The sequence below is a fragment of the Eptesicus fuscus genome, chromosome 8 (genome assembly GCF_027574615.1).
Source record: "Eptesicus fuscus isolate TK198812 chromosome 8, DD_ASM_mEF_20220401, whole genome shotgun sequence".
Taxonomy (NCBI): Eukaryota; Metazoa; Chordata; class Mammalia; order Chiroptera; family Vespertilionidae; genus Eptesicus; species Eptesicus fuscus.
The window spans coordinates 15,753,938-15,779,685 of record NC_072480.1 but is presented as its reverse complement, the minus strand read 5'-3'; the positions used below and the strand labels follow the sequence as shown (position 1 = coordinate 15,779,685).

Below are 25,748 nucleotides of genomic sequence, written 5' to 3'. Positions count from 1 at the left end.
ACAAAGTTTCAATTATAGAAGGTAAACAAATTCAAACAAATGGCGGCAGAATGGAGCTTGAGAGAGCAGGCCAGGGTTGCTCCTGGCAACAGGGGAAGCAAAGCTTTCCGCACACCCTGGCCGGGCCCACGCGCTTAAGGCAACAAAGTTTCAATTATAACCCCAACACAAATGGCTGCGGGCCTCGGAGGGAGCCCCGGGCTTGGCTCTGCTCCAGGCTACAAAGTTTCAATTGTAGAAGGAAAATAAATTCCAGAAACCAGGGCCTCCCCTTGGGTTGCCAGGGGGCGTGGCCGGCCTGCAAACCACCACAGGCCCCTCGCTCAGGCCGCCACACGCCCCAAGGGAACCCCCACCTGATCCAGGACACCCTTCAGGGCAAACCAGCTGGCCCCCACCCCTGTACCAGGCCTCTATCCTATCTAATAAAAGAGTATATGCAGATTGATCATCACTGCAACACACAATATAGCTGCCCCCATGTGGTCAAAGATCCTGCCCCCATGTGAACACAAGATGGCCACCACAAGATGGCCAGCAGGAGAGGGCAGTTGGGAGGCACCCGGCCTACAAGGGAGGGCAGTTGAGAAGGACCAGGCCTGCAAGGGAGGGCAGTTGGAGGTGATCAACCCTGCAGGAGAGGGCAGTTAAGGGTGACCAGGCCGACAGAGGAGGGAAGTTGGGGGCAAACAGGCTGGCAGCAGAGTGGTTAGGGGGTGATCAGGCTGGCAGGCAGAAGTGGTTAGGGGCAATCAGGAAGGCAGGCAGGCAAGCAGTTGGATGAGGGATGTGAGAGGGATGTCCGACTGCCCGGGATCGGGCCTAAACGGGCAGTCGGACATCCCTTGAGGGGTCCCATATTGGAGAGGGTACAGGCTGGGCTGAGGGACAACCCCCCTCCGTGCACGAATTTCGTGCACCGGGCCTCTAGTATAACAATATGGATCTAGAAACTTTAAATGTTCACAACCTCTGACTTAGTTCTGCTTCTTACAATTAATGGGACCTAACAGTAACTGGCAGTTGTTTTTCTTTCTTAGGGGTACATAAAGTATATGCCTTATAACCAATGGCTTTTTAGTTTGATGAAACACAGTATATGGCTATAAAAATGTTTACAAAGCATCTAAAAATGTTAAAAACAGCATCCCACATTATAGAGTACTAGTAGCCCTGCACATGAATCCGTGTGCCAGTAGGTAGCTGCTGCCCTCCTGTAGCTCTCTGCCTGCTGCCCCACCCTCCTGTAGCTCCCCCACCCCCCCTCATAGCTTGTTGCCCTGCCCCCTCCTCTAGCTCTCTGCTTGCTGCTTGCTTGCTTCCCTGCCTCCGTCCTGTAGCTCTCTGCAGCCCGCTTGTACCTCGCTGGCCCACCCTCCTGCTGATCCGTGATCTAGTCGTGACAGGCTTGGTCGTTACGCCTCAGGGCGTAATGGCTAATTAGCATATTCCTCTCTTATATAGGATAACTACAACTATGTAAAAGCAAAAAAACACACAAATAGACAAAACCTATGCATAGAAAAAATAATTTTAAAAAAACAGTGATTGCTTCTGGGTTATAGGCTGTGGATACTTGTCTTCTTCCTTCAAATTTTCTGGGTTTTTTCCCCCCAAACTTTAACAGGTCATGCAAATGGTTTTATAATGGAAACACCTTTTAAATGATATATTTAATGACTAAACAACCTTTCTTTAAAAATTCAAACTGTGGAGTATCTGATCAGTATGTCTTTTCAAAGCATTAGTCAAACAAATATGATTTCTGGTACTTTGGCTATGAAATTTCATCAAGAGTAGGACTTGGCTCAGATTCTGGAGAAAAAGTCAAAAAAGATCATTCTGGGCCCTGGCCGATAGCTCAGTTGGTTAGAGTATTGTCCCGATATGCCAAGCTTGTGGGTTTGATCCCCTATAAGAATCAACCAATGGATGCAAGTGGAATGACAAATCGATGTTTCTCTCTTTCTTTCTTGTTCAAATCAATAAATAAAAGTAATTTTTTAAAAAGACCATTCTGCTCTGCTCCCAGGGAACTAAGTCCCTAGATTTTGTAGTAGATTTTGCAGCATTCCCTTTCCTAATACAGAGTAAAATATTTCTCTTTTTAAAACTTTGAATGAGCTCTGGCCCGTTTGGCTCAGTGGATAGAGCATCGGCCTGCGGATTGAAGGGTCCCAGGTTCGATTCCAGTCAAGGGCACAGGCCTGAGTTGCAGGCTTGATCCCCGGTGGGGGGCATGTGGGAGGCAGCCGATCAATGATTCTCTCATCATTGATGTTTCTATCTCTCTCTCCCTCTTCCTTCCTCTCTGAAATCAATAAAAATATATTTTAAAAATTTTTGAATGACATTAAAGATGGTTCAAAATCAATCACTGAAGTGAGTCATCTGAATACATTCAGTGGCATAAGTGGAAAGAAGTGATTGAAGGGGAAGAAGGAAAGGGAAGCTAGGAGAAGAGCCATTTGGGCCATTAAATGCCCTCATTGTTATCCCTTAAAATGTTTTAAAGGGGAGTAAATATCTACCTGCAGGAGGCAAATGAGCATTTCTAGGTCTTAGTGTCTAATCTCCAACTATGCTGTTCAATAACAGTTCTAATTTCAAAGGTTTCCATGGAAGTTTAAGGGAGTAGGAAATTTATCTATGAAGCCAAGAAAAATTTCAAGATTTTCATAGGTAAAACCATAAAAAGTATAACCAATCTAACTCACTGTAAGAAAGCCAATTCAAAAATGAGTTTTCTTTCCCTTCACTAAAGTTTATTTTACAGTCAATAATGAGTGAGAAAAGAATATTTCCAAAATTCTTTCTTGAAGCTTGCTAATTTAAACTAAAGGCACAGGTACCTTCTCTTAAACGGAAAAAATAATCCTATATAATAAAAGGGTAATATGCAAATAGATCAAATGACAGAATGACCAGAATGCCTGTGGCCCCTTGCCCTGGCCAGCCCCACCCCGCCAGCAGGCCCCACCTCGATCGGGGCGGGGCCAAACGGAAAACCGCCCAAGGCCCCTCACCCTCGTCAGTCCCGCCCCTGATCGGCCCTGGACCCCACCAATGCACGAATTCATGCACCGGGCCTCTAGTAATAATAATAGAAATTTAAAAAGGAAGAAATAAACCTGTCATCACAAATTCAGAAAAGTTCAGAAATTACCATTCTTTTATCTGTATTCCAAATAGGACTTACAGATAGAAAGAGTGCAATTGAAAGTGCATCTATGGCAAACAAACGGGCCTATAAGATACTTTTTTTTTTTTAATGGAATGAAGCTTACATAAGTGTATACATTTGTCAATATTCATTGAACTGTCCTCTTAAAATGGGTAAATTAAATTAAATGTAAATTATAAAATTAAAAAAGTAAACCTAAAAGTTCTACTGTATTTAAGTAGCCTCTCCCTGCCACCCCAAAATCATAATTTAGAATTGCCTTCACAGAGATAATAAATTTCAAAGCATATCATTATAGTTATGTATGTTACAACACCAAATCCATTATAAAGCATATTATCTATTCAAAGTTTCTTCCAATCAATGTCTCCTATCCTTCAATGATTCCACTTTAAAATATACATCCTAATTGTAATTAGAAGGCATCACAATTGAATTTTGTACTTGAATACCTATATAAATAAGTGAAAATCAATAGAAAATAAAGTATAAATGAGAACTTTCATTGATCTCATTTTGAAAATGACTAAGGATTATTTTGTTTTTAAAAGTTTTATTAACAGATTTGAGAGAGATATGTTCTAAATATGGACAATTTACAAAGAAATTAAAAACTTGTAAGAAGTTTTTTAAGCATCTGGAAGCCTTGATCAGACTTACATCAGAATAAAAATCTTTTTATAAGAGAAATCTATGTCCTTGAGAACTGCTCCTTAATTATAATGTATTGTAATCACTGAAATAATTTTAAAATAGAATTAGTATATACAATTACTAATTTGTTTATTGTTATAAATAATACCTACTAGATCATTTTTCCAGAAAAAACAACCAGTAATTTCATTCATTAGGTTTGAAGTAACATTTCTGTTGACAGCTCCAGTCATTTGTTGGAGCTAAAATTTTCTACACCTATTAGATATTAATGATTGTCAATAAATAATAATTTTACATTCAAATTTTACAATCTTAATTTATAGCTGAGATCTGAAGCTAGGTTAGTATTCTCAAAAACTAGTAACTATAGCCCAACTGGCATAGCTGGTTGAGCGTCGACCTAGGAACCAGGAGGTCATGATTTGATTCCCAGTCAAGGGCACATGACCAGGTTGCAGGTTCAATCCCCAGGGTGGGGTGTACAGGAAGCAGCCACTCAATGGTTCTCTCTCATCACTGATGTTTCTCTCTCTCGCTCTCTCCCTCTCCCTTCCTCTCTGAAATCAATAAAAGTATTTTAAAAATTAAAAAAAAAAACACCTAGTAACTGTAATCAAACATCAGGTCTCTGAAATTCACAATGGTTATTCTTCACAACAGAATTACCCAAGGTAACTCAAAATTCACTTTTATTTTTAGTCTTTACTCTAAGTACTAGTACATACATATCAATCACCAAATTTTGACTAGATACTGTTATTGGCATTAAGGTTTTTGGTTATAGTGTGAAATATAACTATTTTATAGCTTCAGTAAGCCCTTGTGCCTGTCTATGAACTGGCAGTCTATAAAAACATTAACATGGGAGAATATAGATGAAAGTAATTTAGCTGAAGATAGCTTGCATCCTATAGATTTCCAGGTGTGTAGTTTTTCTGGCTGGGTAGGTTAATATAGCCTTTCATATTTCCAAAGCTGCAAAAGCCTAGATGAGTTTCTGCTAGAAATTTAAGACATATAAGTCACAAAACTGAAAAGTATATTATATCATTCATAAGCAGTAAAGATTTCAGCTTAAACCAATTATTTTCACTACTGATGGAATACTAAGTAGGACCACAATGAAAAAGCATTTAATAGCTTCTTTCCCTTGCTAAAGAAAATCAGTAAGTATTATCTTTAAGCTACATTTTAAATACATATGTACATGTATATGTAAACATAGAGATCCGTATCTCAGAAATGAAAAACTGTCTAAACTATTTCACCTTATTTTATTCAATCAATCAATAAATATTTATTAAGCACCTATTATATGTCATTTAGGAATACTCAAAAGCATTACTTTTTAAATAATTTGCCATTAAAAAGAATTGTAATTCCTGAACTTTTCTGAATTTTTTTCATGTAGTGGTAGGTTTATTTTAATTTATAAAAAATTAACAAAAAAGTGTTTTTTAATCAAATGAAAAACCTTTCTGTACAATATAAGGATCATACAATACAAATGTAATCTGCATTCATTGCACTATTTATTTTGTTATTGATTTTTATATCTGCTCATTGCATTACTAATTTAAAAATTTTATATCTTGGCACTTTAGAGGAACTTTTAGGGCCAGTGTAACTAACCTTAATTTGCAACCTAATTGGAATTTTCCAAATAAGCCACATTTCTTCTTATGGGTCCTAGTACACACAGGCAAATACATAATTCTTTTGAGTTAACACCTTACTTCAGAATGTCTTATGTACTCAAGATACCTAGCTGGTAAATTGCTTTCCCTCATCAGCATCCCTACTCATTCGGGATTACCACCAAGTTATCCTATGTTCTTTTCTTTTTCTCTTAATAGTTAGGTCTATTCTGTATTACATTGCTTTGTTAGAGTCTCATAATTCAATCAGTTCTTGTCAGGTCATCTCTCTTATAATGAAAACTGTGTGCCCTTAACCCCCTTTCCTTTTTAGAATACTTTGGAAAAATTACTCAGTTCCATTTTTTTGTGAACTAAATAAAGAGCTTAGTCTTCATCTTGTATCTATTTATTAGATACCTACTTATGTGTCAGAACATTGGGCTAGACCTCCGAAATGAATGATAAGCATAAGAGCAATGGCTAGAAATATTTCTGTAGCAAGGAAAAGAATAATCACTAATTTTAACATGAGCTTAGATCTCATAAACAGTGCAATCAATCTTGAAAGCTCTTAAAGCTAGAAATCCAATTTATAAGCATTCTTCCAAATATCCATCCATCTCTTAGTAAACTTGCTTTTCTTCAAGCATTAATAAGTTAGGATAAAGATAATGTCTCATTCAACATAATTGTTTTTATATTTAGTTTCATCACTAAAACTGATTTTCTAGTATTTTTCAGGATGGCAATGGTTTTGCTACCATGTGACTAAAATATATTCTTAGGCTATAATAAAAGCCAACAATAATTTGTTAAATTGTTTCCCAGGGAAGATGGGTCCCAAATTCCCAACAACCGACTCACAAATAAACTTCTCAAATACAAAATATTTGTAAACTGGGGATGACTTATTCTTTATTTCTATATAAGCTTAAGAAATGGTGCCACCACTAACATAATAACAATGAATTGCTAGTTTAAAATAAAATAATTTTTAAGATTGTGAAACTGTGTGCCAGTCTTCCATCAGTCCAAGAAGGACTGAGTGTGGGAAATTCTGTAAAGAAGTAAAAGTTGGTTTGTGATATTATCTCTATTGTATTTACTTTTGACTTTAAATGCAAGATACTAGTCCAGAAAAGGTTTCCACAGACCAGCTGAGTTTCTTATTATACATAGATCAACAAGCCAAAAAAAAAAAAGAAATTCCACAAAACAAAACCTGTTCTACTGGCTTCCATATACATAGAGGAAATATTAGAGAAAGGATATTATGTCTAGGGTACAAATCCTTTTAATATGTGTACTGACACTCTGCTGAAGTTTTCATTTCAGCTAAGTTGTTCTGTTTTATAGAACTCACTTGAATCAGTAAGGACATTTTTTGAGGCTGGCAAAGTGCAGATTAGAAACTTTGCTTAGAATGGTGCATCTTTACACAATGACTCAATTTAGCAGCTAACAATATATACTTCCTTCCTCCAGTAGAAGAATGATTACATGCCTTCCCTTGATGCCCTTAAAATGAGATGTGTAAAATTAGCATACACTCTGCTATGCTAAGTTTATATCAGAATGTGAATACATATTTTAAGAGTTCCTTTTTCTTTTTTCTGCTCTATTGCTTACTTACATATATGTGCATCTGGTTATTCTAGTTCTCCAGTGGACCATTATGTGAGAGCTTGGTATTAGTTATAAGAACAATACAACTGCATTATTCCTTAATTTAAAATCCATGTGCATTTGTTTTGTATCAAATGGTAAATCTAACATGTAAACTGTCTAATTTTATTTTTATTACGGAAGTTTCAAGAAGTCATGTGCCACTTGAATCATGAAAATTCTGTAATTTAATAACTGAAAATACCAAATATCACAATGATAATTTTAAATTTACTGACACTAGGCAAAAAAGTATAACTTTTGAATTTTCATGAAGTTGAAAGAGTAAGGTGAAAAATGATATACTGTCATTATTTTATTTTTGGAAACTTTGTAAATAAAAACCTGTTTCCAAAATAAGATATTTAACAGACAGAGAATAGTTGGTAGTGGTTCAAGTGTCTTAGGCAACAGAGGAGTATTGTTTTGTAGTCTTTGTTTTTTTAAACCTCTCCTAGTAACAGCATTTTATCATTTACAAAGAAACAAGGTAACAACATGATTTAAAATGAATATATAAGCAATAACTGTAAAACTTTAACTGAAACTGAAGTTTACCATATCAACTGCATTTCTATGAACTGGTATAGATAACCTGGTTGATACTCACCAAATGTTATAGAAATCCCAGGCTCGTCTAAGCAACAAAAAGTAGACACATAGTGAGGTGCTGAAGACAGCTCTCTCTTGGGCTAAAAGGTCTTCAGAAGAAGGAGCCTTTATCTTCCATTCAACGGAGGGTGATTCCTATTACCAAAGCGTGGCAGAGAAAAGAGTTTCCACAATCCAGTCTTGACTTTCTGCCTCTGTCTTTGAAGAGTAACAGTTACCGCCGGAAAACATTAGCAGAAAACGATCACTTGAACACTCACACAAGGCAGCTGTAAATTTCCACTCTCTTTGCTTGCTCTCAGATTCCAAGCATTGCTTTTAATCTGTCACAGGCAGTTCTGTTTCTGGTCAAACCAGCTTGCTTATGTGTTCTCTTCTCCCTCTCTAACACCCTTTTTAGAAACATAACCACACAGTCATACCTCCCCTTTTCTTCCTCTGAACAAATCTTGCAACGTCACAAGAATGTGTATAAGACAATTAAGTGGGGCAACCTTAATTCTTTGCCAAAAAAAGAGTCTAGAGATAAACAAAACCTTTTTCTCATTACATTTTTTCCCTTTAAGTCCTATATTTATTCATGCATGGGGTTTTGTCAACGGATTAAACTGGTCTGACCATCTTGTTTAAAAATGTAAATAAAGGTTTCTAATAAAGGCATGTTGAAAGTGATAATAACAGATTCATCTGCCAATATGCTAGTTCCTTAGGGAAGATGTTTTCCCAATCATAATAAGAAAGTGTAGCAAGTATTCAAATATTTTATCTTGAAATTAAAATACTTAAAATTTTTAATCTTGATATTTAAAAACTAAGATTTTAGAATTATTCATAATTTAATTTTAAGAGTAATTTTGTAAAAACTAAAGGTATTTTTAAATAGGGTATATATATTTTAGGGTATATTTTGAAATTTAGAATCAACATCTGCAATTGTAAAAGAGAAAATTATAAAGAACATAAAAAATATTGACACTAAAGATAATAAATAGAACAGTTTAACCCTGGCCAGTGTAGCTCAGTTGTGCATCAACATTGTCAATAAAAAGTAGCTCAGTTGGTTGGAGTGTCATCCCATACACTGAAAAATTGTGGGTTTGGCCCTAACCGGTTTGGCTCAGTGGATAGAGCATCGGCCTGTGGACTGAAAGGTCCCAGGTTTGATTCTGGTCAAGGGCATGTACCTTGGTTGTGGGCACATCCCCAGTAGGAGGTGTGCAGGAGGCAGTTGATCGATGTTTCTCTCTCATTGATGTTTCTAACTCTCTATCCCTCTCCCTTCCTCTCTGTAAAAAAACCAATAAAATATATATATTTTTAAAAATTGTGGGTTTGATTCCTAGTCAGGGAACATACATAGGCAGTAGGCTCGACCCCTAGTTGGGGCATGTATGGGATGGCAACTGATCGATGTTTCTCTCACATCAATGTTATTCTCTCTCTCCCTCTCTCTCTTTCTCTCTCTCTCCCCCTCTTTCTCTCTCTTTCCCTCCCCTCCTTTCTCTCTTTCTCTTTCTTTCCCTCAACCCTCTCTAAAATCAATAAGGATATCCTTGGGTGAGGATTAAAACAAACAAACAAACAAACAAATAAATAAATAAATCTGCTTATACCATTCATGTGCAAACTTAATGTAATTATTTTGTTTAGAAAGTCTCTTCCAGACACATGAAAACATGCTCAACGTCACTAATTATCCGAGAGATGCAAATCAAAACAACAATGCGGTACCATCTCACACCTGTCAGAATGGCTATCATCAACAAATCAACAAACGACAAGTGCTGGAGAGGATGCGGAGAAAAAGGAACCCTCTTGCACTGATGGTGGGAATGCAGACTGGTGCAGCCACTGTGGAGAACGGTATGGAGCTTCCTCAAAAAACTAAAAATGGAACTCCTATTTGACCCAGTAATCCCACTTCTAGGAATATATCCCAAGAAATGAGAAACACCAATCAGAAAGGATAGCCGAAACCGGTTTGGCTCAGTGGATAGAGCGTCGGCCTGCGGACTGAAGGGTCCCAGGTTCGATTCCGGTCAAGGGCATGTACCTTGGTTGCGGGCACATCCCCAGTAGGGGGTGTGCAAGAGGCAGCTGATCAATGTTTCTCATCAATGTTTCTAACTCTCTATCCCTCTCTCTTCCTCTCTGTAAAAAATCAATAAAATATATTTAAAAAAAAAAAAAAAAGAAAGGATATATGCACCCCTATGTTCATAGCAGCACAATTCACCATAGCTAAGATTTGGAAACAGCCTAGGTGCCCATCAGCAGATGAGTGGATCAGAAAACTGTAGTACATCTACACAATGGAATACTATGCTGCCATAAAAAAGAAGGAATTCTCATCATTTGCAGCAACCTGGATGGAATTGGAGAACATTATGTTAAGTGAAATAAGTCAGTCAATGAAAGAAAAATATCACATGATCTCACTCATTTATGGGTAATAAAGAACATTATAAACTTGAACAAAAAGATAGATACAGAGACAGTAAAGCATCAAACAGTCTGTCAAATTACAGGGGGAAAGTTAGGGAGAGGTGGGGGAGATAAGAAATCAATCAAAGGACTTGTATGCATGCATATAAGCATAACCAATGGATGCAAAACTCTGGGGGGGTGAGGGCATATATGGGAGTGGGGTGGGGGGTGGCAATGGTAAAATATGTACACATATAATACCTTAATAAAAAAAATTGGAAAAAAAAAAGAAAGTCTCTTCCCCCCACCGCCCATCACACACATACAAGCATTATTGGTCAGGATGTATATATAATACCTCTTCAATGAAAATTTAAAAAGCTAAAAGGCTACAATTTTTTTCATTATTATACACATATAATTACAGAGTAAAATATCTTAAAATTATCGATCTCTTTGTAAGGTTCAGGAATGAGGAATTAGGTAGAAAGCTGAGTGAGATGGTTGATGACAGGGTTAGGTAGCATTTGTAGGAGTCTTTGGAATTCGGAGGCAATGTACTCAGGTTTGAATATGTGCTGGATCTGTGAGAATGCTAGTTAGAGCCTGTTTTAGAGTATTCTGTTCTAACTCCTTAGCCCCAAAGATTTTTAGGCTCTCTGTCTCCTACTATTTGTTACCAATCAAAATTCTTGGGTTCTTCTGATGACCAATGTCCCAATTACAGACATGATAAAATTAGTTATTAGCCCTATTGTTATTTTAATCCTACTCTATGAAGAAGGGAAATACGTCTAAGAATATGAGCTTAAATAAAGTAAAAGGTAAATATCTTTATTTTTTAATTTTTAAAAAATATTTTCTCATTGATTTCAGAGAGGAAGGGAGAGGGAGAGAGAAGTAGAAACATCAATGATGAGAGAGAATCATTGATTGGCTACCTCCTGCATGCCCCCAACTGGGGATCAAGCCTGCTACCCTTCAGTCCGAAGGCCAACGCTCTATCCACTAAGCCAAACCCGCTAGGGCAAGGTAAATATCTTTAAACAGTTATTTACAATCCTGAAGAAAAACAAGAAAATAAAGCTTGGATTACTTCTTAATCTACATAGCATACATTGAATACATATTTCCTAATATACACATTTTTATTTAAATGCATATGAATGGTATAAGCAGATTTATTTATTTATATACACATGTTTCTTAATCTAGTTCACTTAGACTTTTAAAATTTAAATATATTATAAGGTAATTCATATCTTAACACATAAGAAATAGTCATCAAAGAAGACTACAGATTAGTCTGTTATTATTCTTTCAATTAGTAGTTTGGTAAAACTTAGAGGGGTTTTTTTCATTTAAAATATTTTTATTGATTTTTATAGAGAGAGAGGAAGATATAAGGAGAGAGAGAGAGAAACATTAATGTGAGAGTGAAGCATTGACTGACTGCCTCCTACATGCCCCCTTCCAGGGATCAGACCCACAACCTGGGCCTGTGCCCTGACAGGGAATCAAACTGGCAACCTTTCCATGCAAGGACGATGCCCAACCAACTGAGCCACATTGTCCAGGGCTAGAGTTTTATTTCCTATTTTTTAAAAATATATATTTTATTGATTTTTTTTTACAGAGAGGAAGGGAGAGGGATAGAGAATTAGAAACATCAATCAGCTGCCTCCTGCACACCTCCTACTGGGGATGTGCCCACAACCAAGGTACATGCCCTTGACCGGAATCAAACCTGGGACCCTTGAGTCCGCAGGCTGACGCTCTATACACTGAGCCAAACCGGTTAGGCTATTTCCTATTTGTAAAGAAATGGAGATTATCCCAAATCACTAAAAGGAATTAAGTGCCTAGTATCTTGCTGAGTCTAAAATTACACTAAAAGAGTTCTGAAATAACTGAAGAAGTTCAGAATTTATAATGGGGGTGTAGATACTTAGAATCAAGGTTAATTTTCATAAACCACTTTCAAATTGGGAGATGTTATATTTACTATGATTCTAAGCCACAAAATAAAGACATGGTATTCAAAATATATAAGACTGAGTACCTATGGTTGTGTATAGTTTATATTTGATACTTGCTAAACACCATTTTTAAGATGCATACAAAGGAATCACAAAAAGTGACCTTATAATAGACCACAAAGAAATCAATAAATTATCAAAGGAGACACAGTACAAGCTTCATCCTCTGGACACAAGATGATAAAATCCCTTAAAATCTCTTCAAGGGATAAGTAAAGGTTCTTTTTTAAAAACCCTCATAATACTTGAAAATGAAAACAAAAAACACCTTGGTAAGCCCTAGGAAGTTTTGCTCAGTGGATAGAGCGTAGGCCTGAGGACTGAAGGGTCCTGGGTTTGATTCTGATCAAGGGCACATGCCCGGTTGCAGTCTTGATCCCCAGTAGGGGGTGTGCAGGAGGCAGTCAATCAATGATTCTCTCCCATCATTGATGTTTCTTTATCTCTCACTCTCCCTTTCTCTCTGAAATCAATAAAAAAAAAATTTTTTTTTTTAAAGAACCTTGGTCAGAGGAATATTGGCATGAGAGATCCACTCGGCCTCTCCCCTTGAAACTTTAACAACTTGACCAACTATAACTCAACTAAGGACTCCCTGTCAATATAGAAGCAGGCCTGAGAGACCCATGCATTGAAGCATCTAAAGAAAGGCAACCGGGAATACGCAGGGAGGCAAGAAGGGAGGAGAACTCAAATGGCCACGTACGCAGCCCTGCAGCCAGGAGCTGCCAATCAGTTCGGCAGGAGGGGAGGAAAGCAGTGGTAGCAGGTCTTCCGTGGGCTGGGAGAAACAGAAAGTCTCAGTGGGCTCTCCAGCAGGGTGAGCAGTGTGAACAGCAGCCAAGCCAGCAGAGCCACCCGGGCAAGGACACAGCATAGGGGTTCTGCCATGGTTGTCCGCTATTGGGTGGTGATGTTTCAGACAAAGAAATGGAGCCACAGGGCACTGCCACCCCTTGGACTCACAAAACTCTCCTCTACCACTGAGCCACACTGGCGGGTGTCCGGTCGAGGAGCATATTACCTGGAAACTGAGATCTGCTGCAGTAGAAATGAAACTGTTTCCCTCTCTGATTGATCCCTAGGTGGGGTGAGTGGGGGGCACTCTCCAGGGTTGCCATTACAGCGAGGGTAAAACAAACCCCACCCCAAAGAAGTGGAGCTGTACTGTCTGACAGAAGCTGAGGAGAGCAACTCTGGGAGATCACAGAGGTAAAAATCTTGTGATTCAGCACCACCTACTGGAAAAATAATAGAAAGACCTCTTCAGAGAAAGCTGCTAGATAAAGGTCTATAATACAATATAGTATACTAGTATGCTTAGACAAGTGGTTTCTAAAGTGGGGCACACACCTCACAGGGGGGCAATTTGATTTTTAAGGGGGGAAATTCAAGAGTGAGTTATTAACAGTGAATTTTTTAAATATATTTTTATTGATTTTTTACAGAAAGAAAGAGAGAGGGATAGAGAGTCAGAAACATCAATGAGAGAGAAACATAGATCAGCTGCCTCCTGCACACCCCCTACTGGGGATGTGCCCGCAACCAAGGTACATGCCCTTGACCGGAATCGAACCCGGGACCCTTGAGTCCGCAGGCCAACGCTCTATCCACTGAGCCAAACCAGTTTCGGCAACAGTGAATTTTTTGCATTTCTTATGGCTCTAGGGGCCTCATATACACTATCTAAATACATATTGTGACATATTTATACATTTCAGTTTTCTATTATATGTTTTGAAACTTTATTTGCAATTTTTTTAAATTTCTTTATTGATTAAGGTATTACATATGTGTCCTTATTCCCCCATTACCCCCCACCTCCCATTCATGCCCCCACCCTCCTGTTGTCTGTGTCCATTGATTAGGCTTATATGCATGCATATAAGTCCTTTGGTTGATCTCTTCCCCCACTGTCCCCTACCTTCCCTGAGGTTTGACGTTCTGATTGATGTTTCTCTGTCTCTGGATCTATTTTTGTTCATCAGTTTATGTTGTTCATTATATTTCACAAATGAGTGAGATCATGTGATATTTATCTTTCTCTGTTTATTTGCAATATTTTTATATCACTTCATATTATTATTTTTTTCAACAACTTCTTAGTGATTTCTTCCTCAGTACTTCAACTGACCTTTTGTTCTTTTATTTTTCTCTTTCATGATGCCATATTCTTTGGAAGCTTGTTTAGACCAAGTTAATGGCCTTTAAGGCTTCCTACACATGAATAGGAGTTCACTTTTTGAATAATAAGAATTATCTGTCACAGGGTGGGAGGCATCAGGATTTTAGAGATGTTTAGGTGGGGCATGGCCAAAAAAAGGTTGAGAACCACTGGCCTAGACAAAGGAGACCAGCAAATACCATGAATAACCACGGTAATGAGGAAGCTAAGAAAGAAAATGAAAAGATCTCCAGAAAGAAAGCTGGAACACATGGAAATATGTGATAAAATGACAGAGAATTAAAGATTGCCATTCTGAAAATACATAATAAGATGTGAGAAAATACAGAAAGGCAGTTCAATGAACTCAGAAAACAAATTAATGAAAAAAATGAATACTTTACCAAAGACTGAAGCTTTTAAAAAAAACCAGTGAGCCCTGGCTGGTTTGGCTCAGTGGTTAGAGTGTTGGCCTGTGGACTGAAGGGTTGTGGATTTGAATCCTGTTCAAGGGCACGTACCCCGGTTGCAGGTTCCCCAGTCCAGGTAGGGGCTAGTGCAGGAGGCAACAAATCAATGTGTCTCTCTCATGTCAATGTTTTTTTTTTTCTTCTTCTCTCTCTCCCCCTCCTCCTCCCTTCCACTCTCTCTAGAAATCAATGGGATAAAATATCCTCAGATAAGGATTAAAATAAATAAATAAATAAAAAGACCAATTAGAAATCTTAAAAATGAAGCATCCAATTAAGGAGATTAGGAGCAAACTACTAAGCATAGGAAGGAGAGCGGACCAGATGGCGGAAAGGATTAGTGACATCGAAGATAGGAATCTAGAAATGACACAAAGGGAAGGAAAGAGACCTGAGCATAAAAAAGAGAAAGAACTCTATGAGGACTATTGGACTCCATCAGGAAAAGCAATATAAGAATTATAGCCATACCAGAAGAAGAGAGGGGAAAAGAAATGGAGGGTCTATTAAAACAAATAGTGGATGAGAACTTCCCAACTCTATGGAAAGAACTAGATCCTCGAGCCCCGCCAGTGTAGCTCAGTGGTTGAGCATTGACCTATTAACCAGGAGGTCACAGTTTGATTCCTGGTCAGAGCACATGCCCTGGTTGGGAGCTCAATCCTCAGTGTGGGGTGTGCAGAAGGCAGCCGATCAATGATTCTCTCTCATCATTGATGTTTCTATTCTCCCTCTCCCTTCCTCTCTGAAATCAATAAACATACACACACATACACACATACACTAGATACTTGAATCCAAGAAGCAAACAAAACAACTAGTTACCTCAATCCAAAGAGACCCTCTCCATGGCGCACTGGATTAAACAGTCAAAAATTAGTGACAAAGAAAAAATCCTCAAAGCAGCCAGAGAAAAGAAGGAGGTAACTTACAAAACCTATAGAATATCATCCAACTTCTCAAGAGAAACTCTACAAGTCAGAAGAGAGTGGAACCAAATATTCAAATGACTGAAAGCAAAAAAGTATCAGCCAAGAAAAATAAATGTGTGTGTGTGTGTGTGTGTGAGGGAATTTATCACCAGGAAACCTATTGCAGGAAATAATCAAGGGAATTATTCTACTGGAAACAAAGAACGTAAGGTCAAAACACTATGAGTAAGATGACCAAAAACTTACAGCATAAACAGGAATAATTTGGGACAACAAAAACATAAAAGGTGAGGGGTTAAAGGTCTGAACTGGCAAAAGTGAAATGAGATCAGATGTACTCAAAAGAAAAAAAATTATATGTATACAACTTTAATTTTCATAAACCTAATGGTAACCATGCAAAGCTCCCAAAATTAAGACACATGGCTTAAAAAAAAGAGGAAGAGGAAAGAAGTATGGAAAACAACAGACAGAAAAAGAAAGGAAAAGAACCAATGGATACACAGAGCTACCAGAAAACAAAAGATAAAATGGCTATAGGAAATCCTCATACATCAATAACTACCCTAAATATAAATGGTCTGAATCCACCAATAAAGAGGCACAGAGTAGCAGAGTGGATCAAAAAACAAAACCCAAAAATATGCTGCCTTCAAGGGACACTTCTAAGCTACAAAGACACAGGTAGATTCAAAGTAAAAAAGTGAAAAATGATTTTCCAAGCAAATAACATCCACAGAAAAGCAGGTATAGCCACTCTTATATCTGACAAAAGAGATTTCAAGATAACAAAGAAAACAAGAGAAAAAGATGGACATTTTATAATGTCAAAGGAGACAATATATCAAGAAAACATAACACCTCTTAACCCTTTGCACTCGCTTGCTTTTTTCTCGATTCCTTTATTCTAATGCTAACTGTGTCGAGTCACACTTGACATCCGAGTGCAAAAGGTTAATATATATGCACCCAACCAGGAAGCACTGAAATATATAAAACAAATTGAAGGGGAAATCAGGAGCTTCGCAGACCAAAAAAGGCTAAGGGAGTTTATCACAATCAAGCCAGCAATGCAAGAAATGCTAAAGGGACTGGTGCCTACAAAATAAAAATGGTTACAAACAAGTACCTATCTATATATATAAAAGCCCAGTGACCTGAACAGCGGAACGACTGGTGGCTATGATGTGCACTGCAGCAGCCAACTAGCCTGATCAAGGGCCCGATCAGCCGCCGCCACTCCCGCCCCGCCGCCAACCCAGCCCTCAATCAGCCCCCAACATCCCGATCAGGGGCAAGGCCAGCTGGCCAACTGCCTGCAGCCCCTCCCCGTGGCTGGTCCTACCTGAGCGAAAATAAATGACATAAAGACCAAAATAAATAAAATATATATATATATATATATATATATATATACACACACATATACACATACACACACACACAAAAGATCAATGAAACCAAGAGCTGGTTCTTTGAAAGTATAAACAAGATAGATGAACCTCTAGCCAGACTCACCAAGAAGCAAAGAGAGAGGACCCAAATAAACAAAATCAGAAATGAAAGAGGCGAAATAACAACAGACTCAACAGAAATATGAAGAATCATTAAAAAAAATACTATGACCAACTCTATTCCAACAAACTGATCAACCTAGAAGAAATGGACATATTCCTAGAAAAATATGACTTTCCAAAACTCAACCAGGAAGAATAAAAAAATCTGAATAGGCCGATAACTATGGAAGAAATTGAAGCAGTAATCAAAAAACTTCCAACAAACAAAATCCCTGGACCAGAGGGCTTCACAGGGAAGTTTTATCAAACATTCAAAGAAGAAATAAAACTTATCTTCCTCAGACTATTCCAAAAAATTCAAAAGGAAGGAACACTTCCGAGCTCTTTCTACATAGCCAATATTACCCTAATCCCAAAACCAGATAACGACAATACAAAGAAAGAGAATTATAGGCCAATATCGCTCATAAACATAGATGCCAAAGTTCTCAACAAAATTCTAGCAAATCGAATCCAGCATTACATTAGAAGATCATACACCATGACCAAGTAGGATTTATTTCGGGGATGCAAGGATGGTACAATGGCCACAAATCAATAAACGTGATACACCACATAAACAAATTGAGAGATAAAAACCATATAATCATATCCATTGATGCAGAAAAAGCATTTGATAAAATCCAACACCCTTTCTTCATAAAAAATCTCAGCAAGGTGGGAACAGAAGGATCATACCTCACATAATAAAAGACATATATGACAAACCTACAGCCAACATCATACTCAGTGGGCAAAAACAAATCACTTCCCCTAAGAACAGGAACAAGACAGGGATGCCCACTCTCACCATTTCTGTTCAACATAGTACTGGAGATACTAGACATGGTGATCAGACAAGAAGAAGAAATAAAAGGCATCCAAATTGTAAAACAAGACGTGAAATTGTCATTATTCGCAGATGACATGATATTGTACACAGAAAACACTAAAGACTCCATCAAAAAACTACTAGACTTAATAAATGAATTCGGCAATGTAGCAGGATATAAAATTAACACCCAGAAGTCAATGGCTTTTTTTATACACCAATAACGAACTCACAGAAAGAGAAACTAAAAAACAATCCCAATTACCATCACAACAAAAAAATTAAGATACCTAGGCATAAATTTAATCAAGGAGGTAAAGAATCTGTACTCAGAAAATTACAGGACGTTGAAAAGAGATAGAGGAAGACATAAACAAATGGAAGAATATACCATGTTCATGGATTGGTAGAATCAACATCATTAAAATCTCCATCAAAATAAAAAGCTTTTGTACAGCAAAAGAAACCATCAACAAAACAACAAGAAAGCCCACTGCATGAGAGAACATATTTGCCAATGTTATCACCAATAAGGGTTTAATCTCCAACATTTACAGGGAACTCATACAATTTAACAAAAGGAAGATAAACAACCCAATCAAAAGATGGGCAACGGACCTAAATAGATACTTTTCAAAAGAAGACATAAGGAAGGCCACGAGACATATGAAAACATGCTCAAAGTCACTAATCTTCCGAGAGATGCAAATCAAAACAACAATGCAGTACCATCTCACACATGTCAGAATGGCTATCATCAACAAATCAACAAACGAGAAGTGCTGGAGAGAATGTGGAGAAAAGGGAACCCTTCTTCACTGCTGGTGGGAATGCAGACTGGTGCAGCCACTGTGGAAAAGAGTATGGCATTTTCTCAAAAAACTAAAAATGGAACTTCCATTTGACCCAGTAATACCACTTCTAGGTATATATCCCAAGAAAACAGAAACACCAATCAGAAAATATATATGCACCCCTATGTTCATAGCAGCACAATTTACAATAGCTATGATTTGGAAATAGCCTAAATGCCCATCAGCAGATGAGTGGATTAGAAAACTATGTTACATCTACAAAATGGAATACTACGCTGCTGTAAAAAAGAAGGAATTCTTAACCATTTGCAACAGCATGGATGGAACTGGAGAACAATATGCTAAGTGAAATAAGCCAGTCAGAGAAAGATAAATATCACATGATCTTACTTATTTATGGAATATAATGAACATCATAAACTGATGAACAGAAATAGATACAGAGAAAAAGAAGCATTGAACAGACTGTCAAAATATAGCAGAAAGGCGGGGGAGGGGTGTTGGGGGAGTAAGAGATCAACCAAAGGACTTATATGCATAAATATAAGGATAACCAATGGACACAGACACCGGGTGGAGGAGAGTGAGGGCATGTGCTGGGGTGAGGTCAAAGGGGGGGAAAAGGAGACATATGTACTACTATTTGTAATACTTTAAACAATAATATATATATACTAGAGGCCCAGTGCATGAAATTCGTGCACAGGGGGGGTGTCCCTCAGCCCAGCCTGCACCCTCTTGAATCTGGGACCCCTTGAGGGATGTCCGACTGCCCGTTTAGACCCGATCCCCTCGGGATCGGGCCTAAACGGGCAGTCGGACATCCCTCTCACAATCCAGGACTGCTGGCTACCAACTGCTCGCCTGCCTGCCTTCCTGATTTCCCCTAACCGCTTCTGCCTGCCAGCCTGATCACCACCTAACCACTCTGCTGACAGCCTGATTGATGCCTAACTGTTCCCCTGCCAGCCTGTTTGCCCCCAACTTCCCTCCTCTGCTGGCCTGGTCACCCCTAACTGCCCTCCCCTGCAGGGTTGATCGCCTCCAACTGCCCTCCCTTGCAGGCCTGGTCCCTCTCAACTGCCCTCCCTTGCAGGCCTGGTCCCTCCCAACTGCCCTCCCCTGCTGGCCATCTTGTGGTGGCCATCTTGTGTCCACATGGGGACAGCCATATTATGTGTTGGAGTGATGGTCAATCTGCATATTACTCTTTTATTAGATAGGATAGAGGCCTGGTGCAGGGGTGGGGTCAGCTGGTTTGCCCTGAAGGGTGTCCCGGATCAGGATGGGGGTTCCCTTGGGGCGTGGGGTGGCCTGAGCGAGGGGCCTGTGGTGGTTTGCAGGCCAGCCATGCCCCCTGGTGACCCAAGTGGAGGCCCTGGTATCTGGAATTTATTTACCTTCTACAATTGAAACTTTCTAGCCTGGAGCAGAGCCAAGCCTCCTGCTCGCTCCGTGGCCGGCAGCCATTTCTGTTGGAGTTAATTCACCTTCTATAATTGAAACTTTGTAGCCTGGAGTGGAGGCCTAGGCCAGCCAGGGCAGGTGGAAAGCTTGGCTTCCTCCATTGCCGGGGGCAACCCTGGCCTGCTCTATCCAGCTCTGTGGCTGCCGCCATTTCTGTTTGGATTTGTTTACCTTCTTTAATTGAAACTTTGTAGCTTGAGTGGAGGCTTAGGCCTGCAAGGGCAGGCGGAAAGCTTGGCTTCCTCCGTTGCCTGGGAAACCTTGCTCTCTGTGGCTGTAGCTATCTTGGTTGGGTTTATTTGCATATCTGCTCCTGATTGGTTGGTGGGTGTGGCTGGTGGGTGTAGCAGAGTTAGGGTAAATTTGCATATTACTCTTTTATTAGGTAGGATATACACACTAATAAAAGGGTAATATGCAAATTGGTCAGGATGCCCTCACAGTAATGACCGAACAGCAGGCTGCATGCGACCAGGCCAGCAGGGGGGCAGTGAGGAGCGACCAGGCCGGCAGGGGGGGCAGTGAGGGGTGATCAGGCTGGCAGGCAGAAGCGGTTAGGGGTGATCAGGCTGACACGGAGGGCGGTTAGTTAGGAGTGATGAGGCAGGCAGGCAGGTGAGCAGTTAGGAGTTAGCGGTCCTGGCCACTCAGTGTGTGTGTGTGTGTGTGTGTGTGTGTGTGTGTGTGTGTATAGTACATAGCTCTACAGGCCTATCTCAAAAAAAATTCATGCACCGGGCCTCTAATATATATACATATATATTAGAGGCCCGGTGCATGAATTCATGCAAGGGTGGGGTCTGGCCAGCCTGGCCAGGGGGGGGGGGACATGGGTGGTTGGCCGACCTGCCTGCTGGTCGAACTCCTGGTCAAGGGGACAATTTGCATGTTAGCCTCTTATTATATAGGATTATATAGGATATATACTGAGTGGCCAGATTATTATGTGTTCAGAGATCATAATAATCTGGCCACTCAGTGTGTGTGTGTGTGTGTGTGTGTGTGTGTGTGTGTGTGTGTAACAACTACTCACAGAACTAAAGAGAGAAACAGATTAAAATACAATCATAGTTGGGGACCTTAATACTCCATTGACAGCTCTAAACAAATCATCCAGACAGAAATCATTAAAGAAATTTTGGCTTTAAATGACACACTAGACCAAACAGACATAATTCACATTTACAAAGCCTTTCATTATAGAACACTAGATGATACATTCTTTGCCAGTGCACACAGAACATTCTCAAGGAAATACCATATGTTGGGTCACAAAACTAACATCAACAAATTAAAAAAGATTGAAATTATACAAGCACATTCTCTGACCACAATGCCTTGAAATTACAAATCAACTGCAAAAAAAAGTAAAGAAACCCACAAATACTTACAGATTAAACAACATACTACTAAAAAAATAACTTGGTCAAAGATGAAATAAAAGGTAAGATCAAAAGATATATAGAGACAAATGAGAATGATAAGACAACATATCAAAACTTCTGGGATGCAATGAAAGCAGTAATAAGAGGGAAGTTTTCTATAATTACAGGCCTATCTCAAGAAACAAGAGAAATCAAAAGTGAACATCCTAATTTTACATCTTAAAGTACTAGAAAAAGAACAAAAGCAACCCAAAGTCAGCAGAAGGAAAGAAATAATAAAAATTAGAGCAGAATTGATTGAAATAGAAAACAAAAAGACTACACAAAAAATTAATACAACAAAGTACAAGTTCTTTGAAAAGATGAATAAAATTGTCAAACCTATGACTAAGGAAAAAAGGGAAAAGACTCACATAAACAAAATTAGAAATGAAAGAGAAGTCACCACAGACATCACAGATATACAAATGATCATACTAGAATACTATGAAGGACTATATATGGCATGAGCATTGACCAGACAAAGCAGTTGTCCACACAACCAGCACAAGCATAGGGCATTAAGCATACCTGCTAAACACTGAGTGTAGTTCATTCATCTATAAAGAATATCACGATCATGTTCTTAAAAATATTTAAAGAAATGAGGATATGTTTATTATAAAATATCACATTAGAAAAATCCAAGATGTTAAACTTAGTAAAAAATATGTGCCTCAAATTTTTATTGTATTTTTACAGAAACATTTCCTTCCATATGAACGTGGAAAGATTACAAAAATGTTAATGTTGGATCATTGGTGATTATTTTCTTCTTGTGTTCATGTATGTTTTTCAAATAATCTGTAATTAACATGTATAGCCAGTTTTTGCTAAAATCACCATGCTATCCTATCTAATAATAGACAAATATGCAAATTGACCATACCTCCGACACACCCACAAGCCATGCCCACCATCCAATCAGAGCGAGCATGCAAATTAACCCAAACCAAGATGGCTACAGCCACAGAGAGCAAGGTTTCCTAGGTAACAGAGGAAGTCAAGCTTTCCGCCTGCCATTGCCAGGCCTAAGCCTCCACTCAAGCTACAAAGTTTCAATTATAGAAGGTAAACAAATTCAAACAAATGGGGGCAGAATGGAGCTAGAGAGAGCAGGCCAGGTTTGCCGCCGACAACAGGGGAAGCAAAGCTTTCCGCATACCCTGGCCGGGCCCACCCGCTTAAGGCAACAAAGTTTCAATTATAACCCCAACACAAATGGCTGCCGGCCTCGGAGGGAGCCCCAGGCTTGGCTCCGCTCCAGGCTACAAAGTTTCAATTGTAGAAGGAAAATAAATTCCAGAAACCAGGGCCTCTGCTTGGGTTGCCAGGGGGCGTGGCCGGCCTGCAAACCACCACAGGCCCCTCGCTCAGGCCGTCCCATGCCCCAAGGGAACCCCCACCTGATCCGGGACACCCTTCAGGGCAAACCAGCTGGCCCCCACCCCTGTATCAGGCCTCTATCCTATCTAATAAAAGGTAATAGACAGATTGATCATCACTGCAACACACAATATAGCTGCCCCCATGTGGTCAAAGATCCTGCCCCCATGTGGACACAAGATGGCCACTACAAGATGGCCAGCAGGAGAGGGAAGTTGGGAGGCACCCAGCCTCCAAGGGAGGGCAGTTGAGAAGGACCAGGCCTACAAGGGAGGGCAGTTGGAGGTGATCAACCCTGCAGGAGAGGGCAGTTAGGGGTGACCAGGCCAGCAGAGGAGGGAAGTTGGGGGCAAACAGGCTGGCAGCAGAGTGGTTAGGGGGTGATCAGGCTGGCAGGCAGAAGCGGTTAGGGGCAATCAGGAAGGCAGGCAGGCAAGCAGTTGGGAGCCAGCAGTCCTGGATTGTAAGAGGGATGTCCGACTGCCTGGATGTGCATCAGGCCTCTAGTATTAAATAATGCAATAAGAACCACAGGAATTATAGGGAATGTGGGGTTAGAGCTCAATACTCAAAAACTTTGTCAGAGACATCCTATATAATAAAAGCCTAATATGCAAATCGACTGAAGGGCAGAACAACTGGTGCAATGACTGGTCTCTATGATGCACACTAACCACCAGGGGGCAGACGCTCAACGCAGGAGCTTCCCTCAGCCTGCAGGCCCCAGGCCAGTCAAAATGGGTACCAGTGGGGCCCCCCAATCACCCCGCCGGTTGTCCCGCAGAGGGAGGCAACCAGCCGTGGCGGTGGGGGGCAGGGCCAGCGAGTGGTTGGCGTCAGGCCTGCCAAGGCAGGTGCCAGCAGGGGCCCCCTGATTGCCCCGCTGGTTGCCCCACAGATCGGCCCTGATCGCCAACCAGGCCTAGGGACCCTACCCATGCACAAATTTTGTGCATTGGGCCTCTAGTTTTTTATAAAAGGTAGGAACCTGCCCTGGCCAGTATGCTCAATTGGTTGAGCATCATACCATGCACCAAAAGGTTGCTGGTTTGATTTCTGGTCAGGGCACATGTCCATGTTTTGTGTTGGGTGCATGATGGAGGCAACAGATTGATATTTCTCTCACACTGATGTTTCTCTCTCTCTCAAATCAATAAAAACATTTTTTTAAAGGTAGGAACCTAATAAAAACAGTAGCAAAGTTTTACACATGTTAAATGGTTAGAAAATATGTAAATACTACAATAATTATGGCACTTAATCTTGAAATAGACCTCACATTTCTTGTGAAAGTGGGTATTAGAAGAGTTGTAACTTGTGAGTTATTTTGAAACAGCAGAAATAGGGTTATCTGAAATCAGCTGGAAAGTTGTAACATCAAATATGGATGGAGGTAACATTTAATATATGGTACACTGAGATGGCTCGTAGGTGTTGTAGGTGTGTGCATATGTGCATTTTGTATATTCCTTGTGGCTTGGTTCAAATGGATGGTTTTCTGCATTCATGTAATGTTTCTCATGAATGAAATTGCACAAGAGCAAATGAGAAATCTGCATTATGCTCATACTGTTCCCTAATATATTAATCATGTTAGAACAAATTTGTGTTCTCAAAACACGTTTTATAGCAGAAATGGCTATTATATTTACATCATAAAATACATGTATATGTACACTGAGTGGCCAGATTATTATGATCTCTGAACGCATAATAATCTGGCCACTCAGTGTATATCCTATATAATACAAGTCTAATATGCAAATTGTTCCCTCGACCAGGAGTTCAACTAGCAGGTAGGCCAGCCAACCGCCCATGTCCCCTTCCCCTGGCCAGGCTGGCTGGACCCCACCCATGCATGAAATTCATGCATGGGGGGTGTGTCCCTCAGCCCTGCCTGCACCCTCTCCAATCTGGGATCCCTCTCACAATCCAGGACTGCTGGCTCCCAACTGCTCGCCTGCCTGCCTTCCTAATTGCCCCTAACCGCTTCTGCCTGCCAGCCTGATCACCCCCTAACCACTCCGCTGCCAGCCTGATTGATGCCTAACTGCTCCCCTGCCAGCCTGATTGCCCCTAGCTGCCCTCCCCCTGCCGGCCTGGTTGCCCCAAACTGCCCTCCCCTGCAGGCCTGATCCCTCTCAACTGCCCTCCCCTGCCGACCCAGTCACCCCTAACTGCCCTCCCCTGCCAGCCTCATTGCCCCTAACTGCTTTCCCCTGCTGGTCTGGTCCCCCCCTCCCCTGCAGGCTTGGGTCCCCCCCAACTGCCCTCCCCTGCAGGCCTGGTCACCCCTAATTGCCCTGTCCTGCAGGCCTGGTCCCCCCCAACTGCTCTCCCCTGCTGGCCTGGGTCCCCCCCAACTGCCCTTCCCTGCAGACTTGATCACCCCTAACTGCCCTTCCTTGCAGGCCTGGTCCCTCCCAACTGCCCTCCCCTGCTGCCCATCTTGTGGCAGCCATCTTGTGTCCACATGGG

At 40.2% G+C, this 25,748-nt stretch overlaps 1 protein-coding gene across 3 annotated transcripts in view; it reads right to left on the bottom strand.

The window, feature by feature from the left end:
* CAB39L (calcium binding protein 39 like) overlaps positions 1 to 25,748 on the bottom strand; it is a 172,570-nt gene that overhangs the window by 114,599 nt on the left and 32,223 nt on the right. For 2 of the 3 annotated variants that reach the window (XM_028151629.2, XM_054719797.1), the window contains one exon: positions 7,757 to 7,952. The gene's annotated coding sequence lies outside the window, so the exon portion shown is untranslated. Of the gene's footprint in view, positions 1 to 7,756; positions 7,957 to 25,748 lie in introns of all 3 variants that reach the window. The other variant, XM_054719796.1, reaches the window with a different exon arrangement.